The following is a 9,814-nucleotide window of genomic DNA, read 5'->3' as shown; positions in this document are numbered from 1 at the left end:
TTTTTAAATCATTTTTTGTTACCAAATTACCTAAATTTCCAAAGCATTGATACTTATACGACTGACAGAAAGAGCAAATGCAGATTCTATTGGCCACTGAAGAGTAAACACACAGAAATCTGTTATTCTGTTTGTTAAACACGCTGAGAACAGGTTGAGTTTCCCTAGCTGTTCAGCTGTATAAGAAATTAAAGAAGCTCTGGTGACGTTCGCCAACTTTCCCTGAGACGATGATGGGAAGAGACACAGGAGGGAGAGCTCAGGTGGAATTCAGCCTCAGGCCAGTGGGGAAGCTAATCACTCATGAACTCTATCTGTGGGCACAGGTTGAGCATATTTCTGGGCTAAATTTCAACTGCTTTTAAACTGACTCCTTTAGAATGACATGTCTGTCCCAATAGAGTTCCTGTTTTAGCACGCGAAAGAACATCCTGGATTCTTGAATGCTTTTTTATTGAGGGCATCCAGAAGAGATTAACATTAATAATTGCATTAATGTTAATACTAAATTATATTTAATTTTAAAGTACCTTGGCAACATGCTGTTTCCAGTGAGAGTAAAGATGAAGTGAACTGAATGTGTGTCACTTGTGTTCTCAGAAGAGGTTTGACAACATTTTACAGGAACCCTGCGCTGCTCTGATATCTCATTCTTTGTTTACCGCCTCGGGCAGGATCCTAATTTTGCCTATTAATTCTATAGTGTGAGGCAAAAGATAACAAATGTAAATATGGAAAACGAGTGATATCTCTGCAAACAGATGTGCTACTGTCTGTTGTTCAATTACAGAGACACAGCGAGTCGGATTACCGCTACCTTTTAACTTGTCGTATTCAAATGTAGATATTTCTTGCACATGAAGTAAATGGCCCATGAAGAGGCTTATCACGGCCCTAAGTGCACTGAGGGTTCAACTGAGCAAGTTGACATAGTCAGGCTAAGTCAGTAATTGACAGAGCATACAAACAACAACACATAACTGTCATTTCCCATTTGACTGCTTCCTATTTCTATCTTTGTCTGTTTGCATAATCAACCACATCAATGTGCCGTATCTACAGCTGCCGAGAGGGTAATTGTGGTTACAACTTGGGTCTGATTCGTGGAGTTCCAGCCAATCATTCCTGTTTGTAATATGATCAATGTGAGCAGAGTAGATTACTGAAATCTGCAAATATGTACACACTGTCCAAATGAAGTCCATGGGACAAGACAGACTAGCAGCCAGGCAAAACAGGTTTTCAATAAACCACTCAGTTTGGCAAATTCTCTTTGGAAGGAAAACAAAGACAGTTTGTTTATTTAGAAAACACAATGAGGCAAACAATGCTCTCCAGTTTATGTCTTTTTCTTTTTTTTTAGGTTCTAATTTGAAACACTGGAAATGCTGATAATCTCAAAATATTCTGCAACTGCCTCTTGGTGGAATAATTCAGCTGTATTTTTCTGTTTATGAACAATCAGAATCCTGGCCTTTATGAGTATCCACACCTGTTCGTTCAAGTCATTACAACTTCTAAGCCCATCGTCTATCTTGGTCTGGATCTAATGGCTACTTTTCTACTTTTCATCCAGCTAAGACCTCAACATCTTCAACATGAATGTCATTCATTCTTTTTTTGGTCTGTTTTTTCCCCTTGGAGTAATATCCATTCCTCTGTTTGAAGTAGGTATCAGTTAAGCAGTAGATAGTAAGATACACAGAGGCTTCACTCTAGCTTACATCAGCAATATGAGGCCATGAAACCTTTGTTCTGGAGATTCCACCACTTGAAGTATGCTAATAATAAGGCATCATGATCACAAAAACATCAAGTTGTTGTTGGTGGGGTTTTTTTTTTTTGTTGTTGTTGTTTTTTGTTTACCTAAAATCTTTTTTTTTTTTTTAGCCCTGTGATAGACTGGCAACTTGTCCAGGTTTTACCCAACCTGTGTCAAATGACGACTGGAATAGGCTCTAGTACCCTGCCAACCCCAAAAAAGAAAAAAGATGTAAAAATGTATGGATTGGTTATAGGCAACACTTGCAAATTTGAATCTAAGTATATAAAAGGTCATCTTCAGATACTATCAACAAAAGCCAGGGTGTCACTATGGCAGTGTGTGCTGTCTGCTTTTGCTCCACACAACTGTTTTTCATGCATTCACAAAGCTTCTAGGGAGTGCCCCTATGTTCCAAAAGCCCAATGTCCCCACATACCTGAGATTTTTTTTTTTTTTTTTTTTTTCAAGATCTGGTTTTGTTTGTCCATCTTAAGAGAAGGGAATCAAGGGTTCAGCATCTATAAGCTCTGCCTCAGCTGAACCTCTTTCTGATAAGCCTAATGTATTCTTTCTTGTGATGACTGTGACTGTGATGATTACCTCCGCCAAGGAGGTTTTTGGGAGAGTTTGTGAACAACATAACTCAAAAAGTTACAAACTGATCTTCATGAAATTTTCAGGAAATGTTGGCAATGAGATCAGAAAGAAGTGATTGAATTCTGGATGGGATCAGGATCACCGTCTGGATACAGGATTCTTTATCATTGTGAGATAGGGCCGTTTTTACGTTATGTGTATGTAACTCCACGATAAATGGTGGGATGGCTTTGCAAAACAATACAAGACAAGGTCACAATAATTTCTGACAGATGTCTAAGTACGATCCAGATCCTGTCAATATCCTGGATTCTAAGATCCGAAATATGAAATATGTACTGGGTCATCATAATTTTTAACACTGTCAAGTAACAAATTGTCATACAAACATGTAACTAACACCAAATTGAGAGAGTATAACATTAAAGTAGGACTAAATTGTTGCGTGACAATCACAATATGCTTGGCGGAAGTCTGCGCTCTCTGAGTGCTTATCTAGTTTCTGCTGCTGCCAATTTAAATAAAACTACTCATTCATTCATCCATTCATTGGCTATAAAGTGCTTCCAAAAAGGGTAGGGCTTGAATTGAAGAGAAATGTAGGAACACAATACCTAATTTTGAAAACGTGAGAACTGTGGGAACATAGGGCTGTAGGACCAATTAAACTCAATCCAAATCACTTAGCAAATGCTGTTATCCAAAGCGACACCCATCAGAGAAAAGTACAGCACATGCAAGGATCATCATCATCATCATCATCATCATAAATGTCAAGACCATCTCATTAATTTAGAGAGTGCATGTGAAAGAGCTGGGTTTTTGGCTTTTCCTTAAAAGTGCAGCGGGTCTCTGTGGATCAAATGGAGTTTGGGAGACCAATCCACCACCGGGGGACAACAGAGGAGAAGAGTCTAGTCAGTGAGTAGGGCACACTGATGTAAAGGTGGGATCAGACGTCTTTCATTGCCAGAGCGTAGCGGGCAGGAGGGAAGAGAACTTGGACTTAGTCAGACTTAGACAAAGTGAGGAGGAGACGTTAGGGCTGTGGGACCACTGAGCTGTGGAAACATAAGGCTGACCCCAGAGTTCTACTGCTGCTGTGCAAATATTCAACATTTTATTTTAGAATGCATAAAAGTGTGGACAAAGTTAATCACTATCTATGAATACATAATTTAATTTTGAATTGTGGATACAAAAAACCACTCTAGCATCCTTGTAGTCATTATTCCTCTGCTAGAGTTATTGAGAGTGTAGAGTGCAGAGTGAGTGTACTCAAGTGCATGATGCACAATCTCATTGTGTTAGACTCATTAATGAATGTGATCATTACTGCAAGTGTTATCCTGTATTAGTGTGAACACTGCGTCTAAAACCCCAACCCCCAGCCCCGTTAGATGGAAATGACTGTAAGATATCAGCGTTTAAAGTATAATTATTTGATGTTAGGGAACTGTAGGATGACGAGTTTAAGGTATCAACTTGGTATGCCAATTTTAAGGTAGTGTAATGCTGTTAGATGTTTGGTGTGTTTGGGCACAGGTCCATCACAAGAATCCCACAAAAGATAAATGTATCAAAACACATTTCTACTTCACTTGTGGACAGGGAGTGAAAGGTCAAACCCTCTATTAAAAGTCTTACATTCTTTGTGATGCAGCTTCTCAGTGGTTATCTTTTCAAACTACTGTGAGCCAGTTAACTTTAGCATCAACAACACCGCTGAATGGAGCTTAAAGACAGAGAAACCGATTGATGAATGGAGTGAGACGAAGATTCATGGTGATAAAAAATAAAAGAGAAGATGTGGATAACAGTTAAGCGTGTCAGGAGCCAGTTGTGATGTAATTAAGTAGCTTTGGCGTTTCTTTCTGGGAACGAGACGATAGCGTTGTGGTAAGTGCCAGGCCTCTGATGGGCCTGCTGAGCAGATGCTAATAGAATAGAAATGCCAGCAGGCTCTCTGATTTAGTTGTGTAAAATCAGAGATTTCCAGGTTTTGAGGACTCTAAGGGAAAATAACAACTTTAGTTTTTTCCTTGAGTTTCAAATCATCTTAAAGGTAGGGTCTACAGGAATTTCCCCAAAAAATTAAAATGTCAACTTTTACAAGAGTAATCCTGTTTAATAGTCACCTATGTGCCTCTGTACATGTATGCCAGTGTCTCTATCTGTTTCTTATAATTTTTTCGTCTCGTTTTTGTAATCTTTGTATTTGGAGTGGATCATTACTTTGTTTGGCTCATTTGTTGGTCATGGACACCAAACTTTTTGAGGCTTTAGCAATATTTTCACTACTCTTTCTCCTGTGTTTGTCTGGAGATCCTACATGTAACCATGGTTGCATTGTTTACATGTGAACTCAGCTGTTAGCAGCCTGTAGCATGTCAATGCTAACTGGTGTAAGGCCTGCTGTCTTCCCACAAGGTGAGGAGAAGGAGGTGAGGACGACGTGCTGGTTCTCAGGTGTGAGCTAAGAAGTGACGACATGGACCTGTCCTTCCATCCATTGCTATTGGGAACACAAGATCTATCTCCAATTAGATGGATGAGCTAGCTGTGCTAACCCAGCAACAGAGGGAATACCAGAGGGCAGAGTAGCATCATGCTATTCACAGACATGGCTAACATCAGACACCAACGCCACAATGGAAGAGCTTCACTTGTTGTGAGCAGACAGGATACAGGAGACAGAGATGGAGCGTGACTGAAGAAGCTCAGTCCTGGACCCTGTGGAGGTGGAGACTGGCTGAACTGGAGAATGATGGACAAGCTGTCATCATCTATTTTCTTATGGACCTTTTTGCACTTTCTATACACTTCCTTACTTTTGTTTTCTTGTTTGCTGCTGTGACTTCAATTTTGTTGTACTTGTTGCAATGACACTAAAGTTCTATTCCATTCTAATTCTAATTCTAATTACACCACATTTTGAAAAAAAATTCATGAACGCAATATGTAATAAAGTTTGTCACATTATATAATAAGTTCCAACACATCACTTATGTCAAAACGCAGGAACCCGCATTAAGTAATAAGCGATGCAATATGGAAGAACTTATTACATAATGAGGCAAAGTTCATTACATTTTGCGTTAAGGAATTTCATTTCAATATGTGGGCAGAGTATTACAAAATACAGTATAATTACATCACAAAGTGAAAAATGTATTACATCTTTACATATTGGGGCATTCATGGGACATTTCTGGGGGTAAGCCTGGTTACCTCAGCCAATCACAGCATGCCCAGTGACTCTGCATGTTGATGGTAAAGAATGGGAAACGCTACCCTGGGGGGCTACAATAGTGGACGTAGCAGACGGAGAAAAAAAAAGAAAACCAAACCGAAACAAAACGCCAAACAGATAAAGCTTCTTAGTAGATGAGGGTGAAGCTTGGTTTGACTTTCATTCGCTTTCAGGCACTTGGATAGCAGCATGGGACAAAGAGCAGCATGAGTATGCTAACCAGGTTTGTGTCAAAAAACTTGTGATTAGCTTGTGCTTACATGCCAAGTTAGCTCTCATTTCTCGCAGAAACTTAACGCTACATGTGGTTTCTGGGCTTGTGAGTGTGTTCACGTAGTCACTGAATGTTGTGTTTATAAACAAGTAATGGAAATTCCTGCAGACACTATCTTTAAAATAGTTGTTTTTGGGTTCCAAAAGGCACAAGGTTATAAATGGCCTTAACACTGAGGGGCAGAATCTTGAAGTTAACACAGAATTTGACTGGGAGCAAATCACCAAAATCACTCAGATCTGGTAGTCTGTGTCTGCCTCACATGCTTCAACTGCTAAACTGTGGGCACACTTGTAGAATATCATCATTACAACAAAGAAGAGGTTTGTTAATAAAACATAAAATAAAAAAAATCCCCAAAACAAAAGAAAATGGCATCTATTTTTACCTCTTGTGCTAAAAAGGATATTTCCTATGAAGAAAGTGTTGATATTCTTAGTGTATCTTAAAGGGCCATTTCCAACTCATTGATATTCATCTTGAGCCCTAAGGTTTCAGAGGAGTTTAACAGGGTTCAGCTGTGTTAAAAATTGATGTATCTTAAGTTTAAACATTAATCTTTCACAGATACAAGCCAACCACAAGGCTCTATGGGTAATTTTTCTTAATTTTTAATAATGATTTATCCCCAGTGTTAATCTGCTGATGCTGTGGAATACAACAGCTACTAAAATGCTTTGGTTATTAGTTAAAAGACATCAAGCTATGATTGGTGTGTTTAAAGACGTATGGAGGTAATTGCTGTAACAAACCATGAAATCACATTTCACAACACTGACCTAAATACAAGGCTTGCACTGCTGAACAATGTGCACGCACGCTGTAGCCAGGAGTAATCAATTATTTTCAAAGAGGGAGCGGCGCATGTGAAACATCAATATCAAGAAGTCAGAGAGAGAAATGGGTTACAGTCATTTCAGCATCCAGAGCAATGGCCTGCAAATCAAAGCCTGTTTACAATCATGAGCACTGCACTGAAGTTTATCCGTGTCGCGGCGGCTGCTCAAGTGCTGAAGTCGGTATCACGCGTCAATAACTCCACAACGCTGCGTCATTTGTCATCCACTGCCCCTGACCAGTGTGTGCTCAGCAGTGGCGTGAACACACGTTTTATACAAATGGCTCTGTGCTGTTATTCAGCACAGAGAAACACCATTAGTATAAGTGGTTAGCGTGAACAGGAGATTCATGACAAGCCTATTTGTTCAAGGAATGCTTTCGGCTTAAATGGTGCATAAAATAGTGCACATCATCACAGAACACTAATCAAATATATATAGTCTCCACTTAAACCTGTGTTGAAGTAAATGGGTATCTTAATTCTGGCTTACATGTGTTCAGTGGACAGTAGAATCTTCTCTTGCTGCTGTGCAGATTTGACATCACTATAATCATCCATGAATGTTAGCAAGTCCAGACACCAGAGTGACACAGGACAGAGGCTGTGTCCACACTGGATGTCAGCAGTGATAGGAATCTACTTTAATTTCCCCGTGCATCCCTGCTGTCCACTATTCCAGGCTGCCCCCCCACTGTCATCTTTGCTCTGTCATTTTCCCTTGATCACAATGTCAATATCTACACTCAGCCCATTTCCCCTGGTGTCTCCCTGCCATTTACACTAAGACATTCATTCAGAAAGTTATTAATGTCTGATCACAGGGGACTCAAGCGTCTGATTCTTATGCACATTTGCTGAATATCCCTAAGACAGTCTCCAAAATTCTAATTTTATTGGCTTATTGTCAATGAGTGTCAGCGCCAGGACCGGGACACAATGCAAATTAAAATTCTCCGGCTCTGCTCCGGGTGAAAAAAATGGAAGAGACACAAGGATATTCAACACAGTGATTGGAATGACAGATGCTCAGGGGGAGCCACCCACCATGTAATTACTAGCGCATTGTTATTCCCCGATTATTCTCCTAAAATGTATGTTTAACGCATATTAAACACTGTTACACGTGCAGGAGCTGAATGCATGGCACTGAACACCTAATGAGGCCACACAAGAGGTTCTTTTCACACAAGCTTATTCATATTCCATAGAAATAAATAGCGTCTATAACTAGAATTAATCTATTTAGGAACATTTTACCATGAGGGTTGTAAGGGTAGCCCCTCATTTATCTTTAAAACCTTGAGCTTTGGTCACGAGCCATGGGAAGTGACCCAAAGAATGAGGTCACAGTTATGGTTTCCGCTAAGTTCATCCAGGGAGATGGAAGCGGACACGCTGCTCCTTTGCATTGAAAAGGAGTCTGTTGAGGTTGTTTGAGTGCTTGATAAGAAGGCCTCCTTGAACACCTGTCTTTAGAGGTGTTTGCCTTGGAGCAGACCTTAGGGGATACCCAGAGTTCGGTTGAGGGATTATGTATCTCATCTTTTCCAGGTCAGCCTTAGGATCCCCCAGGAAGAGCTGGAAGATGTTGCTGCATTGACTTGCTTCGACTGCTGTTGTCTCAGCCTGTTCCTGAATGAGCGGATGAAAACTGACGGGTGAATTTTAAAACATGCATTTAAGTTTTGATCTATCAAGTTAATCATCTTGGAGTTGTTTTACCATTTGAAAGCACATTGTTGTTATCTTTAATTATGGAGTTTGCAGGAAGCATGAAGACACAGCAGCAGCTGAATTACAGTGGTAATGAAAGGGGCGCATGTGCTCCAAACAGGCTTTCATTTTAAGCCTTATTCCCATCATTATTGATGAATTAATACTGACAGCCTTAAATGAACAGTTTTACATAAAATTTAAAATGCCATGATGTAAAAAAAAAACTTAAACATATTCAGCCTAAAAAAAACTGCCTAAACATGCCTGCAGTTTTAGGTGCTCCCCTGTGAACAAAGCAGTGACTCTTATTTCTTTACCATTTGCCATGTACATGTGTCAAGACTTCAGTCTACGAAAGTCATGCCAAAACAAAAACATTACAAAGTACAAGTTTCAGGCTACGGTGTGAAGCAGGAAGACGCAGCTTATTTATGATGTCCTCAAAAGGGCACCATAGTTCCAAAAATCCATTAATTCTGGATCTTATTAACATTTGTAGTGAAACATAAATACTAAAAGCCTCGAGCAAAAGGTACTTCCTGAAATTTCAGTTCTATTTTACTCATTCCTGGCTAGGGTTGCAAAATCCTTGGGATTTTCAAAGGTTTGAAACTTTCCATGGGAATGTTAATTATTGGGAATTAATTTAACAAGTAAGAAAAAAATAATAATGAACTGCACAGACTTTAATTAAACCATTAAAAATAAGATGACAATTTTTCAGCAATTTGTATTATCTATATTTACCTGGTCATATACAGTACATGTATACAACATTATACAGTTTGTTTTGTTATAATCAAACACACATGCAAAAATGTCTAATGCAACATTTTAAAACTAAATTATAAATTAAGTTTTTAGCAAATTTTCAGGGAAGTTTCTTGACTAAATCTAAATGTTGTGCATTTAGGCATAAATATCTGTCATAGCTAGTCTCTAAAAATGATATGAGCATTTGTCAGGTTATCTTAAATGTGTCCATTACTTTAAGTTTAAACATACCATGAAATACATTTACCTCTGCACTGTCATCAAAACTTAACTTGACAGGACTTCTAGACTCCAAATCTAGAAATATGTTCTCTATGGAACTGCTGTTAGCTAGTGAAGAAGAGATTGGTGATGATCAAATGTGCTTGGAAATGTTTGCTCAAATGATGCACACATTGACATTTGAATTGAATGTGATACAGAGTTGAATTTTCAATCCTGTTGTTTCAACCAAGATCACTTTTGAAAACCTCACTCAAGTTGACAAGAAAAAAATCTGAAACTTCAAAACCAGAATTTCCTGGCAATTTTCAGAAAAATTCAATAAGTTGGAAACTGACATTTTCCACCCCTTTGCAACCCTAGTGCTGGCAA

Source organism: Halichoeres trimaculatus, unplaced genomic scaffold (genome assembly GCF_033239565.1).
Source record: "Halichoeres trimaculatus isolate MK-OKI-2021-1 unplaced genomic scaffold, fHalTri1.1 fHalTri1_scaffold_18, whole genome shotgun sequence".
In the NCBI taxonomy this organism is placed as follows: domain Eukaryota; kingdom Metazoa; phylum Chordata; class Actinopteri; order Labriformes; family Labridae; genus Halichoeres; species Halichoeres trimaculatus.
This window is presented reverse-complemented; position numbering follows the sequence as displayed.